Here is a 17107-nt window from a genome sequence, read left to right as displayed (position 1 = left end):
AACTAAACTCTGTAGTGGTGGGGCGTGAGGCAGAGTTGAGTGAAGTAGCTTCATCTGTAAACTTGACCCTGCCCTTATAAATCAAAATCAAATATTACAGACGGAGGCATATCACATTATTAACTTCTTCAGGTCACCTATACCATCAGGGCTCTTGATTGTTTGGTTGTGTTTAATTCATTCAGGTGTTTTAGTTTTCATATAAAGATTCAATCTATTGTTGGGCTGGAACAACCAATAGTCAACACAGTAGGTTGTCCTATCCCATTGAGGCCTTTGTCCTATGCTGTAATTCAAAATACAAAAGGCACTCGCACATCTGAGCTATCTATTTTGCAGGTGCATGGTAACAGTTGAATAAGATGAGGAAAAAAGAAGAAACCCTCACACTGCTCTTGCTAGTATCACTGCTCTTTATTAAGCTTTACGTATCGGCCTCAAGGCCTTCGTCAGAGCATATATCCTTTTGGAACACCTGTGTGGATCAACACTCAGTTTTCTATAGAAACGTTCATTACTGAGTTGTCTCGTAATCTCTTCTTTGTATTTTTCATAGTCTAAAACGACCACAGCACCCCCCTTGTCTGCAGGTTTGATAACCAAAGATGAATCTTTTTGTTCATTAAATGCCTGTTCTTCTGTCCTAGTGAGGTTCTTCTGAATGTGGTTTGTTTTTCTCGTATGTACTGACATGGCTTCTTGTTCGACTAACCTACAATGGGTATTAATCGAGGAGTTGTTAACTATAGGACATAATTTGCTTTTGACCTTAAAATGGGTACAAGTTCTTTATTGGGTTTCTAGGCCAGAAACAGTGTTTTGAGAAAACACGTGCTTAAGTTTAAACTTGCGAAAGAATTTAAACAGATCTACTTTCGTATCAAATGGGTTGTCTGTGCATGTAGGTACAAAAGAGAGACCCTTAGATAAGACTAAGACTTGTGCGTCAGTGAGCTCTTTTTTGGAGAGGTTAATTACCGCGTCCTGCTGTAGCTCCGTGTCTACGGCCTGTTTTCCTGATCCCCTCTTTGACCGCTTGCCTCTCCTACATCATTTATTTTCTTTTGTGAAACCTTGTTGTACTTATTTCTGGCAACAAAAAAAACTGTCTGTGTGCGATGGTAGCTGGAGTCGCTGTCTGTAGGGAATTCGCTCTCAGTGGATGCCTCTGTGTCTGCGTTTCCATGTCCACCAGCTGCTGCGTATCTGCGTCCCCCGGTCAGTGGTGCGTTCCTACGTCGGCCTCTCGGTGCTCCCGTCCTTGGGCCTTCCCTAGCGTATACCTGGTTGAGCTGGTAGTCCTCTGTGTCTCTTGATCTTTGTTGCTGGTAGGAAGTCTCTGTATTTCCCGATGGACTGGTTGATTGAGTCATCTGAGAAGTTTGGGCCTAGAATCTCCTTCATTATAACCTCATGTTCACTGATCTTAACTTCAACCTCTTTTACTTCCTTCGACACATGTTCAACGATTAAAAGCATTAAATTTAGCATTGTACCAAAAAATGTCTGCAGCATTGAAGGTCCCAAGAACACAGTGGCCTCCATCATTCTTAAATGGAAGAAGTTTGGAACAGTCAAGACTCTTCCTAGAGCTGGCCGCCCGGCCAAACTAAGCAATCGGGGGAGAAGGACCTTGGTCAGGGAGGTGATCAAGAACCCAATGGTCACTCTGACAGAGCTCCAGAGATATTTTGTGGAGATGGGAGAACCTTCCAGAAGAACAACCATCTCAGCAGCACTCCACCAATCAGGCCTTTATGGTAGAGTGACCAGACGGAAGCCACTCCTCAGTAAAAGTCACATGACAGCCCAAAAGGCAGCTAAAGAACTCTCAGACCATGACCATGACATGGTCTGATGAAACCAAGATTTAACTCTTTGGGCTGAATGCCAATCGTCACGTCTGGAGGAAACCTTGCACCATCCCTATGGTGAAGCATGGTGGTGGCAGCATCATGCTGTGGGGATGTTTTTTTTTGCGGCAGGGACTGGGAGACTAGTCAGGATCGAGGGAAAGATGAATGGAGCAAAGTACAGAGAGATCCTTAATGAACACCTTCTCCAGAGCACTCAGGACCTCAGACTGGGGGCGAAGGTTCACCTTCCAACGACCCTAAGCACACAGCCAAGACAACGCTGGAGTGGCTTCGGGACAAGTCTCTGAATGTCCTTGAGTAGCCCAGCCAGAGGCCGGACTTGAACCCGATCTAACATCTCTGGAAAGACCTGAAAATAGCTGTGCAGCGACGCTCCCCTTCCAACCTGACAGAGCTTGAGAGGATCTGCAGAGAAGAATGGGAGAAACTCTCCAAATACAGGTGTTCCAAGCTTTTTTATAAATTAGCAAACATGTTTTTGCTTTGTCATTATGGGGTATTGTGTGTAGATTGTTGAGGGAAAAAACGATTTAACCTATTTTAGAATAAGGCTGTAACGTAGCAAAATGGGGAAAAAGTCAAGGGGTGAATGCATGTTAAGTTAATAGACCAATAACAAAGAGAGTTTGCCCTCCTCTCTGCCAATAACAGCAATTTTTCAGGTTACTCATTCCTCCAATTAGGCTCCTCCAATTAGGCCCCTCTCTCAGACCACTCCCAGACAGTTCTAGCAACATTCTTGCTTAAGAAATTGCAATTTGCTAAGATGGTATTTATTTATTTATTTGACCATTTTAATAATTGAAAACAATAACGGTAAGGTACTTAATTGTTACGCTAGAGCGTGATGAGCCAAGTAAAGCCCCCCAGGTCAAACCCTCCCTTAACCCGGACGACGCTGGGCCAATTGTGCATAGCCCTATGGGACTCCCGATCACGGCCGGTTGTGATACAGCCCGGGATCGAACCCAGGTCTGTAGTGACGCCTCTAGCACTGTGATGCTGCGCCCGCTGTGCCCTCGGGAGGCCATATATATATATATATATATATTTTTTTTATATGAATATCATACACTGGACGCCTAAGCCTATAGGCCTATGAATGCAGTGCCATGATGAATTTAGTGCTCAAATCTCCGACTTCTGAACCGTGAGGTGGACAATTATTGTTTTAGGAAAGTAAAAACCAATAAAACAATAGGCTATAAAGTTTTGCATATGCCACACGTCGAAACACAAGGAATAGTGTTTTTGTAATTTCTTATAGGCTGTTTTTAAGGATGCGAAAATGTGGCTTATTTGGCTAATATAGGGTGTCCACCCACTCTGCCCAGAGTGGGTGAAAACATGTTTTGGTGATGAGATTTCACTTCCTTATGTTATAAAAGACATTTTATAACATATCATTAACATTATATCCATAAAGTCATATTTCATAACCTAATACAGCCAATAATAAGCATGTACATTTACATTTTAGTCATTTAGCAGATGCTCTTATCCTGAGCGATTTACAGTTAGATTAGTACTGAGCTTTGTTGACAGAGCGGTGCAGCTTTCTCTCCAAAACCTTTGAGGATTTTACATTTTGTGGTCATCGTCTTGCCAGTTGTTTCCACGGGTCGCAAATAGCAAAATTATCATGACACAAGCTGAATTAAATGTAAAAACCTTTGAAAATAAAAAGCTTGCGGTACACTCAGTGCTTCCTTGACATTTCGTGGTCCTCTGTAGCTCAGCTGGTAGAGCACGGCGCTTGTAACGCCTAGGTAGTGGGTTCGATCCCCGGGACCACCCATACACAAAAATGTATGCACGCATGACTGTAAGTCGCTTTGGATAAAAGCGTCTGCTAAATGGCATATTATATTATTATTATTATTTCACAGAGATAGGCTTGTTTTTGTGAAAATTCTTTGAAAAAGAACAAGAACTTCGCATTAATATGAACAGCGTCTACTAAAATATGAAAATACTACATTTCATGTCTCAAAATCGATATCTATCTTACCTCTATATTGTTTTATGTCCTCCGGATTTTAGAAGAACGTTGAGAAGTTCAATGTTAAGCCTGTCAAGTAGCCTTACAGTGAGGGAAAAAAGTATTTGATCCCCTGCTGATTTTGTACGTTTGCCCACTGACAAAGAAATGATCAGTCTATATTTTTAATGGTAGGTTTATTTGAACAGTGAGAGACAGAATAACAACAACAAAATCCAGATTTGGACGGGGCCATGTACCGTCAAATCTTGGGTGAGAACCTCGTTCCCTCAGCCAGGGCATTAAACATGGGTCGTGGATGGGTATTCCAGCATGACAATGACCCAAAACACACGGCCAAGGCAACAAAGGAGTGGCTCAAGAAGAAGCACATTAAGGTCCTGGAGTGGCCTAGCCAGTCTCCAGACCTTAATCCCATAGAAAATCTGTGGTGGGAGCTGAAGGTTTGAGTTGCCAAACGTCAGCCTCGAAACCTTAATGACTTGGAGAAGATCTGCAAAGAGGAGTGGGACAAAATCCCTCCTGAGATGTGTGCAAACCTGGTGGCCAACTACAAGAAACGTCTGACCTCTGTGATTGCCAACAAGAGTTTTGCCACCAAGTACTAAGTCATGTTTTGCAGAGGGGTCAAATACTTATTTCCCTCATTAAAATGCAAATAAATGTATAACATTTTTGACATGCGTTTTTTCTGGATTTTTTTGTTGTTATTCTGTCTCACTGTTCAAATAAACATACCATTAAAATTATAGACTGATCATGTCTTTGTCAGTGGGCAAACATACAAAATCAGCAGGGGATGAAATACTTTTTTCCCTCACTGTAATTCTCGCACAGCATCCAGTATAGCTAACGCAATGCTTTTTTTCTGATTTTCAACCACTTTTTTTTCTCTGCCCTCCATTGATTTAGTCGCACTAATTTTGACCATCCTACAAGGGTAAAATCTCCAAGTAATGTTGAACGGATTATGATAGAGACATCCGGTTTGGAACATTTTCTTTTCTTAAATATCTATTATTTTACCCATTGGTCAAAATATGCATTTTTGATTGGACACCCTAGCCAATATCCCTTTATTTTATGGTGCTGGCTGCGTGGGCTGACGCCCTAATGGGTTACAAACCCAATGCATATGGATGAGCGGTACATTTCTCAAATGTCTGATACATTTTAATCTTCCTGGTCACTTGTCCAGCACCAAATTTTTGGAATGGAAACCCTGGTGTGTGTGTGTGTGTGTGTGTGTCTATATGTGTCTGTATCCATCTCTGTGTATCTACTATATTTTTGTTGTTGTGTGTGTGTGTGTATGTGCATACTACGGGAAGTTGGAGTGTTTATGTACTGTGTATGTGCGTGTGGGTAGTGTGGGCACACTAAATCCTCCCTAGTTAAGTGGCCTGACTAAGGAGTGCTGTAAAATGTTTACGAGCCCCTCCGGACAGACGGGGGACGGGCTGAGCCATGAGAGGAAGTAACAGTACACTAGGGTACCACAGCAGCAGTACAGCAAATATTATCTATATTCATGAGGCCTTGGCTGCATAAATCAGGCCAACTCTACCGCCGCCACAGAGCGCTACGCTAACACAGGCAGGCGAAAAATACACAGTGAGATAGCATAGCTAGCGCTTGTCTCAGCTGGCCCTTGTCTCTAAACCCTTGTGTTATCTGTCAGCGTGTCCTGGTAATGGGGACGGAGAATGGAAAGAGAGAGATGGAGAGCGAGAGACAAAGGTCATGGTGGTGTGTTCGCACGCTAGCTAGAATGCCAATGGGCTCCTGGTCTGGAGTGGGAGGAGATAAGGGGGCTAATGTATAAGTCTCCACTCTTCCTGATCTGGTGGCTGGTGAATGTATGACCAGTGGAAAATAACTCACGGCTGAGTGAGATCAGGGGCAGGGCTCTGTGTCTCTGACCCCTGACCTCTAACCCTGTCTGTAACCCCTGACCGTTCAGCCTGTGGTGTGGTAAATGATAACGCTAGCTCAGCTGAACCTGTGGTTTTATAGTATATACTGTACAATATGGCGTTTTTAACTTTCTGTGAAGACTCTAGACTGTATGGTAGAGGTCTTCACTGGTACAAAACGTTGGACCTGTTCCGAAACGGACCTGGGGCTTTCCCACCCGGACCCGATAGAGACCCGTTTCGAACAGACTCGAGAACAACTAGACCCGTTCCGAATAGACCTGGTCCGATCCGAGTGAGGGAAGCAGCAGAAAAGTCATTTTTTAAGGTACTTTATTATCCAGAGCTGATAAAGCACAAGAGGAGGGAGAGAGAGGTGCTGCTTTAGCAGGCAGGGTGAAGGGCTGTACTGTGAGCGAGTGACACGGGGAGCAGGGAGGAGAGCAGGAGGGAGAGAAAGACAGCAACCAACCAAGCCAACTCACGCTATAGTAGCCTAATAGCTCCCATAGCTAGGTTATTTATCATTAAATATGATTACGTAGTACCTGTCTTGACTGCATCAAACCGGGAGAAGCTAGTTAAGCTAGCGAACGTTAGCTAGCTAGGCTAACAGGCTGCAGTGCATGCAGTTTCTCATCTTACAGTTACAAATAACAACTCCATTCAGAATATTAAGTAGCAGCCTACCTGTTGGCTCTTGGTTGTTGTAGTCTATCCTTCTCCTTTAACTTTTAATTCTGCCATCTTCCATTGATTAGATACTGTATCTCCTTACATTTGCCACAAACAGAGGCTCTATGACTTTAGCCTCTTGCCGCTTTGATGACTTATGATTGGCCAACAAGCTACACATTACATGCTCCACTCTCGTGAAAAGCAAGAGCAGCAGCAGAAATTATAACATGTCTAGTGCAGCAGTCGCGTTGGGATCTGTACATGGGCCCTTCCAGACAAGTCAGTTACAATTACACATACCCGAGACCTGTGACAATCATATCAGATCCCACCCAGACCCGTGACATTATTTAGAATTCTGGATCCTGACCCGCTCGGGTCCCGGATCAGGTCTCGGGTATTCAGGTACAGGTGGATCCTTGAAGACCTCTACTGTATGGTACGTACACTATGTTTGTGATTGGATGAATCTAGGTGAAATATAGTAATCTAAAAACAGCATCAGTGTGTGATGCCTGCTAGCGTAGTCTGTCTTTCTCTCTCTCTCTATGTCTCTATTCTTTCTCTGTCTCTACCCCCATACTCCCCTCTCTCCTCCTTCTCCCTTTCTCTGTTACATGGCTGTGTGTTATTTCACGCAGAGGTCACTCGGCCTGTAGTATGTCTCTTCTACATTCTCTTCTGCTCCCCTTGCTCTTTGACACAAACACACACACACACACACACACACACACACACACACACACACACACACACACACACACACACACACACACACACACACGCACACACACGCACACTGGGGCCTCCTCATTAAGAGTGGTACCCTGAGGAGAGGGGTTGTAGTGGAGTAGGTTGTGGGGCTGTCACCTCAAGGCTTGAATCTGTGTCAGAGATGTTCACAAGTCTTTGAGGTAGAGTCCAAGTCAAGTCTCAAGTCTTTTAGGGCCAAGTCTAAGTCAAGTCTCAAGTCTTTTAGGGCCAAGTCTAAGTCAAGTCACAAGTCCCTTTTGGCAATGGCTTTCTGCTTGCTGTGGGTTAGGTCTATAAACCTTGAAAATTTATTTGAAGAGACTCCCTTCATTAGTCCATACTTGTATGAAAGAAAGCACATCAGGCACTATTTAAATCAAAATAAATTTCCTTTTATAATGTAGACAGTTTACATTAATAAAAGTAACTGTACCGGATATGAAAAAAAGCTAACATAACATTTTAAAGTGCATGGTATTTTGTGGCAGACATTGTCTATATTTCAAGTATAAATGTAAACTAAAATGACTGACAACTGTTCAATTACATTTACATTTTGCAGACGCTCTTATCCAGAGCGACTTACAGTTAGTGAATGCATACATGTTTATTTTTTAATTTTTTATTTTGCAAACGCCATGCTCTACCAACTGAGCTACACGGGACAAAATATACTTACTGACCTGTAACAAGTAGCAAATTACGTCCTGTGCCCTAAGACAGAGAACATTTCTGTTGCAGACAGGTTACATTTCAGAAAGATCAAGTTTGTCCACATTCTTGCGCTGAGCCTGGCACGATGAGGGCACATGATGAGGCCTCCATGACTAAACACTCTCCACTGGGGCACTGGTGGCAGGCACAGCCAACACTGTCATTGCTACCTGCTTGAGCCTTGGAAAGCCTTTCGCATGGATTCTCCAAAAATCCAAGCAATCAACTTCATTTTCATCAGAAGATACTTGAATGCAGCGAATAATCTCTGCTCTGACAGATGACTTTATGTCTCCTTTCTCTTGCTGATCTTGTTGCGGTAGCCAGAGAAAAGTCTGGAGCAAAAACAAGGTCTGAAAAAATTCATAAAATGATGTATATAGTCAATAATATAACAGGATACATTATACATGAAAAAAAATCATTATTATTTGAATGCAAGTGGCATAGAAAATGTTGCATGTTGCAATGCATTGTACCTACCAATCAGACTCTCCTTCCATTCAGCTTTATCTTCATGTGGTATGAGGACATCATGATCAAGCCAGAACAGGCAGAAAGATGGGTCCAGCAGTGCAGTCATTATGTATACATTGTCACCAAATGGACGTTTTGTTGCCTGTTCATCCGAGTGCTCCATTCTGACATTCACAAACACCCCCTGGAATCGGCGTTTGAGGGACTGCTGCAGTGCTTTTACTAGACTGACTAGGTGACGTATTGTGCTCAGTATACTTTGCAGATGATACTTGAGTGACAGTACACAAGGAAGGGCAGCACTGAAAGTCACCACTTTCCCCCCCTGAATAAGGTCGGTGGCCTGGACAAAAGGGTCCAAAATGTCCACTAGCTCCAATAGCTGGCTCCATTCCCTTGGTGATAAGCAGAGCTCCTTGTGTCCTTGGGCCTCAAGTAGAGTATTGAGGCTTTGTTGATTCAGATTGGTGACTGCTTTAATAAGCCGGAGGATGGAATTCCATCTGGTAGACACACCAACAGGGATACTACGATTGGCTCCGAAGTCAGCTTCAAATGCTTCTTTCAGACCACAGGTAGTATGTAGTAAGCTGCAAAGTTTAGTTACCTTAGCCATCACACTGTTTATGATTTTTGTTTCCTTTAGTCCATCTCTAATCACCAGTTGTAATGAATGGGCAAAGCACTGTAAGCGCTGTAGCCTGCAGTTGGTTTTGATAGCTTCAACATCAGCATTGTACTCTTCACCAAATTCTTCCCATAGGCTGGGGTTATCCACATCATCATCATCATCATCATCATCATCATGATCATTGCTTGCTTTGGGGAAACAAACTGTGAAGGCCTTTTTCATATTTGCAGCGTTATCACAAATTATATAATCTAATTGATGTTTTATGCCAAAATTATCACATATTACTTCAAATGTATCACTGATTCTTTCCCCAGTGTGTGACCCTGTGAATCTATCACAGCTCAACAGAACTGACTCCAGTCTGGGAGTTTTCTTCTCTTCCATGGCCATGTAATGGGCCGTTACTCCCATGAAGCCCCTCATAGTCCTGTCAGTCCATATATCTACAGTGACAGACACTGATTATGTCTTCTCTAGGGCACTTTTGATTGTAGCCTCTTTGTTCAGTGTTTAGTCATGCAGGCGCCTACTTACTGGTCTATATTTTTAATCTACCACTGACATGAAATGCCTAAAGTGAGGGTTGTCCACTAAGGACATAGGCAGGTTGCAGGAAATGATCAGGTCTTGCAGTATAGCCTCTGTTATGGCCTTCTGCCTGGGGTGGCCCTGGCTGTACACATGGACACCTGTGGTGGTCAAGAATGAGTCAATGCTGCTCTGTGCTTCTGTCCCTGCGCTGGCCACCTTTGCTTTGCAGAATTCAGTGAACCTGCAGATGAACAACATGATGGATAGTTGTTGCTGACTTGAGATGGAAGTACAAGGACACAAATAAATATATATATGGTCTATGGGATTTTTCAGCAGAAATGTCCAAGAAGTTGCATGCTTTGAACTCTTGTTTTATACTAAATTACTTCCTAGGACCAGGCTACAACAGAAAGTATATTAAATCCCATAGTGATATGCATATCGCTGAGATGTAATTTAATAATCTCTGCTAACAAGTAGGCCTAGCTATCTGACAACCCACCTCTTAACCTTTCGAGAAATATTTGACAGTAATACATTTCCAGTTAGCTAAAAGATGACACACAAGAAAGCTAGCTATATCTAGCTGGCATCTGCTAAACAGGCTATTATTAGTCTAACCACATTGTAACGTTGTTAGCTAGCTAGCCTAACTGACCTTTCGCTGAGTTTTCAAATGAGTTTTCAAATGTCGGATGAAGTTAGATGTAGTTGCACCAGCATCTTTAATGTTAATTCCACAAGTTTTGCAAACAGCATTTCGTTTTTTGCCACTGACATTATACTGCAGGTTCTTGTAACCAAATGGAATACTGAAAGCCTCACCACCTGATGACATTGTTGCTGATTACAATTGTTTAGCTGTAGTACTACAGTGACGTACAAATGACGCAGACATTTTAGAACTCTTTTCAGCCCTCTGTATTAAACTACTATCTCTGTGTTAAAATGCCGCCTGTTCCATGTTATCTGACAGAATGCACAACAAAAACGTATCCCAGTACTGACTTGCATTGTTCACGAGTCTCTCATCTAGAGTCCAAGTCAAGTCTCAAGTCAATTGATCACGAGTCTAAGTCAAGTGGCAAGTCATTTTCTTTGCGACTTATGTGTGACCCGAGTCTCAGACTCGAGTTTCCATCTCTGCTCTGTGTGAGGTGTGCTTTTAGGATGGGCTCTTCTATTAACTGTTACTCCATCATGATAAATGACTTAGTAAAAAAACACTGCATACATGTAATTGTTTGATTTGATTGACTATCAAGCATCCCTAGGGTTCATACACACATGCGCACACACACACACACACACACACACACACACACACACACACACCTCATACTTATTTCTGTACCTCAGTCTTCTGCTGGTACCTTTCTAGTTTCCTTTGTACATGTGGCGAAGACATGCTATAGGCACATCTCTCTCCACTAATGCACACTGACTCCCACCAATTTGTGCGCATTTGTTGTGTTCGTTGTGTCAATTGTTTGCCCTTTGTTGGTTAAATGTTTATCAATGCCCCGTGAAATATACACACAGTGGCCAGTTTATTAAGTACACACAACTAGTACCGGGTCGGACCCCCCTTTGCGTAACGATGGTGAGCAGGTGTGCGCAATGATGGTTGTCAGGTGTGCGCAATGTGGGTGACCAGGACCAGTGGTTAGTAGACCGGCGACATCGAGTGCCGGAGGGAGGGAACAGGAGTAGGTGTGACAGTACCTAATTAATCCCCACAATTTCCCCCTTATTTAGAATGTTTGGTTACAGTCATTTCTGCTGCTATCTTACGGGATCCTGAGCAATTATGCTATTTTGTGTGTTTTTACGCTGATTGTAACTTTTTTTGTACAAAATATTTCCGCCATTTCTTATGACCGAAAACAGCCTCTGGATATCAGAAAAGCAATCACTAACCTCAATTTGTATTAAGATTTTTACGCTCTGAACGTTATGCGTACCCCGGAACAGGCCCTGATCCCTGGGATTCTAAAGGGGAAATGGCGGTGAAAGAGAGGCGTCATAATTAGACTGCGTCAGGGAGCATCTACACCGCCATTGCCCTCTGTTTTGTTGGCAAACGTACAATCACTAGAGAGCAAACTGGACAAGCTTCGTTCGAGACTATCCTATCAACGGAACCTGAAGAACTGTAATATCCTATGTTGCACAGAGTCGTGGCTGAACAAGGACAGGGATAATATACAGGGCATTCGGAAAGTATTCAGACCCTTTCCCTTTGTCCACATTTTGTTACGTTACAGCCTTATTTTAAAATGGATTAAACCATTTTTTCCCCTCATCAATCTACTCACAATACACCATAATGACAAAGCGAAAACAGGTTTGTAGAATTTTTTTCAAATGTATTACAAATAAAAAGATCAAAGGAATTGTCCGTAGAGCTCCGAGACATGATTGTGTCAAGGCACAGATCTGGGGCAGGGTACCAAAAAATGTCTGCAGCATCGAAGGTCCCCAAGAACACAGTGGCCTCCATCATTCTTAAATGAAAGAAGTTTGGAACCACCAAGACTCTTCCTAGAGCTGGCCGCCCGGCCAAACTGAGAAGGGCCTTGGTCAGGGAGGTGACCAAGAACCCAATGGACACTCTGACAGAGCTCCAGAGTGCCTCTGTGGAGATGGGATAACCTTCCAGAAGGACAACAATCTCTGCAGCACTCCACCAATCAGGCCTTTATGATAGAGTGGCCAGACGAAAGCCACTCTTCAGTGAAAGGCACATGACAGCCCGCTTGGAGTTTGGCACCTAAAGACTCTCAGACCATGAGAAATAAGATTCTCTGGTCTGATGAAACCAAGATTGAACTCTTTGGCCTGAATGCCAAGTGTGGCGTCTGGAGGAAACATACTACCATCCCTATGGTGAAGTATGGTGGTGGCAGCATTATGCTGTGGGGATGTTTTTCAGCGGCAGGGACTGGGAGACTAGTCAGAATCGAGGGAAAGATTAATGGAGCAAAGTACAGAGAGATCCTTGATGAAAACCTGCTCCAGAGAGCTCAGGACCTCAGACAGGGGCGACGGTTCACCTTCAACAGGACAACAACCCTAAGCACAAAGCCAAGACAACGCAGGAGTGGCTTCAGGACAAGTCTCTGAATGTCCTTGAGTGTCCCAACCAGAACCCAGACTTCAACCCGATTGAACATCTCTGGAGAGACCAGAAAATAGCCGTGCAGCGACGCTCCCCATCCAACCTGACAGAGCTTGAGAGGATCTGCAGAGATGAATGGGAGAAATTCCCTAAATATATGAATGCCAAGCTTGTAGCGTCATACCTAAGAAGACTCAAGGCTTTAATCGCTGCCAAAGCTGCTTCAATAAAGTACTGAGTAAAGGGTCTGAATACTTATGTTAATGTGATATTGCAGTTTTTCTATTTTTAATACATTTGCAAAATGTCTAAAAACCAGTTTTTGCTTTGTCATTATGGGGTATTGTGTGTAAATTGATGAGGGGGAAAAAAAACAATTTAATCAATTTTAGAATAAGGCAGTAACGTAATAAAATGTGGAAAAGGTCAAGGGGTCTGAATACTTTCATTGTCAAGATCGGACGGCAGTCTCGGGTAAGATGAGAGGGGGAGGGGTATGTCTCTTTGTTAACAACAGCTGGTACGCTATCTCTGATGTTAAGGAAGTCTTGAGATTTTGCTCGCCTGAGTTAAAAATACCTCATGATAAGCTGCAGACCATACTATTTACCAAAATAGTTTTCATCTATATTTTTCGTGGCTGTCTATTTACCACCACAAACCGATGCTGGCACTAAGACCGCACTCAACAAGCTATATAGGGCCATAAGCAAACAAGAAAAGGCTCATCCAGAGGCTGCTCTTCTTGTGGCTTGTGATTTTACCAGCATGTCACCAGTCCAACTAGAGGCAACAACGGTCACATTTACTCCACGCACAGAAACGCCCTCCCTGGCAAATCTGTCCTCCTTATTCCCTCTTACAAGCACAATCTCAAACAGGAAGTACCAGTGACACGCTCAATACGGAAGTGATCCGATGAAGCGGATTCTAAGCCACAAGACTGTTTCGCTAGCACAGACTGGAATATGTTCCGGGATTCATCTGATAACATTGAGGAGTTTACCACATCAGTCACTGTTTGCAGTAACCTTTTATTGCAGTGGGCTAAATCAGGGTCACACAGAGTAAGTCTTAAACAAATCTACTTTGAAACAAAAGTATACACCTCACACACGATAAAAAAAAAATATGACACCTGTACCATGTCAGATATAGAGTTGAAATGTATTACATTTTGAGTTTGCATCCCAATATTACACTTTATATACATCACAAAGTCGGCGGGTTTTATAAAATAATGTTGATTAATTATTTTTAATAATGTTGATTAATTATGAAAAATATTAATAACATTCCACCCATGAGGCCACTAGGTCATTTGAGTGCAGGAAAAGGCAACTAAGTGCATCGACGACGTCGTCCCCACAGTTACCGTACGTACATATCCAACCAAAAGCCATGGATGACAGACAACGTCCGCACTGAGCTAAAGGCTAGAGCTACCACTTTCAAGGACTGGGACACTAATCTGGACGCTTATATGAAATCCCGCTATGACCTCCGACGAGCCATGAAACAGGCAAGGTGTCAATATACTGTAAGATCGAATGCTACTACGCCAGCTCTGACGCTCGTCGGATGTGGCAGGGCTTGCAAACTATCACAGATTATAAAGGGAAACCCAGCCGCGAGCTGCCCAGTGACGCGAGCCTACCAGACGAGCTAAATGCCTTTTATGCTTGCTTCGAGGCAAGCAACACTGTACCATGCATGAGAGCATCAGGAATTCCGGACGACTGTGTGAGCTCGCTCTCCTTGGCTGATGTGAAGTAAGACCTTTAAAAATAAGTTAACATTCACAAGGCCGCAGGGTCAGACGGATTACCAGGATGCTTACTGACCAGCTGGCGGGTGTCTTCACTGACATTTTCAACCTCTACTTGACCCAGTCTGTAATACCTACATGTTTCAAGCAGACCGCCATAGTCCCTGTGCCCAAGACCGCCAAAGTAACCTGTCTAAATGACTACCACCCCGTAGCACTCACATCTGTAGCCATGAAATGGTTTGAAAGGCTGGTCATGGCTCACATCAACACCATCATGCCATACACCCTGGACCCACTCCAATTCACATACTGCCCCAACAGATCCACAGATGACGCCATCTGTATTGCACTCCACACTGCCTCTCCCACCTGGACAAGAGGAACACCTATGTGAGAATGCTGTTCATTAACTAGAGCTCAGCATTCAACACCATAGTGCCCTCCGAGTTCATCACTAAGCTCAGGACCCTGGGACTGAACACCTCCTTCTGCAACTGGATCCTGGACTTCCTGACCAGGTGGTGAGGGTAGGCAACAACACATCGGGCACCCTGACCCTCAACACAGGGGCCCCTCAGGGATACGTGCCTAGTCCCTTCCTGTACTCCCTGTTCACCCACAACTGTGTGGTGCCAGCACAACAACCTCTTCCTCAATGTCAGCAAGACAAATGAGCTGATCATGGACTACAGGAAATGGAGGGCCGAGCACGCCCTCATCCACATCGACGGGGCTGTAGTGGAGCGGGTCGAGAGCTTCAAGTTCCTCGCTGTCCACATCATTAAGGAATTAACATCGCCCACACACAAAAACACAGTTGTGAAGAAGGCACGACAATGCCTTTTACCCCTCTGGAGGCTGAAAATATTTGGCATGGGCCCTCAGATCCTCAAAAAGTTCTACAACTGCACCATTGAGAGCATCTTGACTGGCTGCATCACCTCTTGGTATGGCAACTGCTTGGCATCCGACCGCAAGGCGTTATAGAGTGTGTTAGTGGTCGCCAACCAGTTAATTGCAATCGACTGGTTGATCTTCAAGGCATTCCTAGTCGATCAGCAAACATTTATGTAGAAAAGCCAACGATAACGGAATGCACACATTTTTTAAAATTTGTGTTGCCCTGTTGGCGGTAGGTGCACTTGATTCAGAAGACCTGCGCACCGGGTAAGCAAAGTGTTCCCATTTTAAACCATTTCATTTGTCTGAAAATATAAACTCTGCCTACCTGGCGGACCGGGAGATCTGTGGCTAAATTGCCTATACTGCACTGGCCAATCGGATCGCTCAAATCACCGTGCCTACAGAGCTTCCACGACCCCGGCCACAGCAAAGTTTTATGCTAGCCTACGTAAGATTGAATAACTTTTAAAACCGTGACCACAGAGAGACTGTCAAAGAATACAGCAAAGAGCTGCTGTTTTTATGAGTGAGTTCATTTTTTAATTTTTATTCAGCACTGTCAACACTGTTTTTATTCAACACTATTACAAAACATAAAACATGCTTCTCCGTACTTCCACTCGCGCTTCGGCTGCAATGAATGCGTAGCCAAGCGTATCGATAGCCCTGCATCTTTATTATTGTTAGCAGCTCGCCGTGTCTATTTTAAATCTTTTTGAACGGTCATCCAACTCGGAATTCCATGTGGGAAACTCTGGCATCTTTCTAGAGCTCCAACTTTCCTACCTGAAGATCACTGACGTCATGATTTGACCTTGTTTCTTTTCCGAGTTACCAGTTGTCTTGAAGTACCATGACCATCAAATGCAGGTACCATCAGTCCAGTAAAATAAAAAAGTGAATTATTTAAATGTATGCTCCGCAGTGCCTCGCAAGTGCTACACCAACTGATCTATTTTGTTATCAAAGCTCTAGTTTTGAAATATAATATGGTCTGAGAATAACATTATTGTCAGGCCAGACATATATGCTGTGACAATGTATTAGGCCTACTGCCCAAACCTCTTTCCTACAGAAATGTTTTTAATAGGTTCATGTTGCATTTTTTAAGTCATGTTTAAAAAAAAAAATCTTAGCGGTTGATTTCGGCTTGCTTTTTGTCAGCGAAAGTGATCTTGACTCAGAAAAGGTTGGTCACCACTGGGGTAGTGCGTACGGCCCAGTACATCAGTGGGGCCGAGATCCCTGCCATCCAGGACCTCTCTACCAGGCGGTGTCAGAGGAAGGCCCTAGAAATTGGCAAAGACTCCAGCCACCCAAGTCATAGACTCCTCTATGCTAACGAATGGCAAGCGGTACCGATGCACCAAGTCTGGAACCAACAAGACCCGGAACAGCTTCTACCCCCAAGCCATAAGACTACCAATTAGTTATTCAAATAGCTACCCGGACTATCTGCATTGATCCTTTTTGCACTAACTCTTTTGACTCATCACATACACTGCTGCTACTGTTTATTATCTATCCTGTTGCCTAGTCACATTACCCCTACCTATATGTACATATCTACCTCAATTACCTCGTACCCCTGCACATCGACTCGGTACTGGTACCCCGTGCATATAGCCAAGTTATTCATTGTGTATTTATTCCCCGTGTTATTATTTATCTATTTTTTTCTCTGAATTGTTGGGAACTCCCCGTAAGTAAGCATTTCACTGTTAGTC

Source organism: Coregonus lavaretus, assembly GCF_964263955.1.
Source record: "Coregonus lavaretus genome assembly, chromosome: 21".
Classification (NCBI taxonomy): Eukaryota; Metazoa; Chordata; class Actinopteri; order Salmoniformes; family Salmonidae; genus Coregonus; species Coregonus lavaretus.
Note: the sequence above shows the minus strand (reverse complement) of the source record.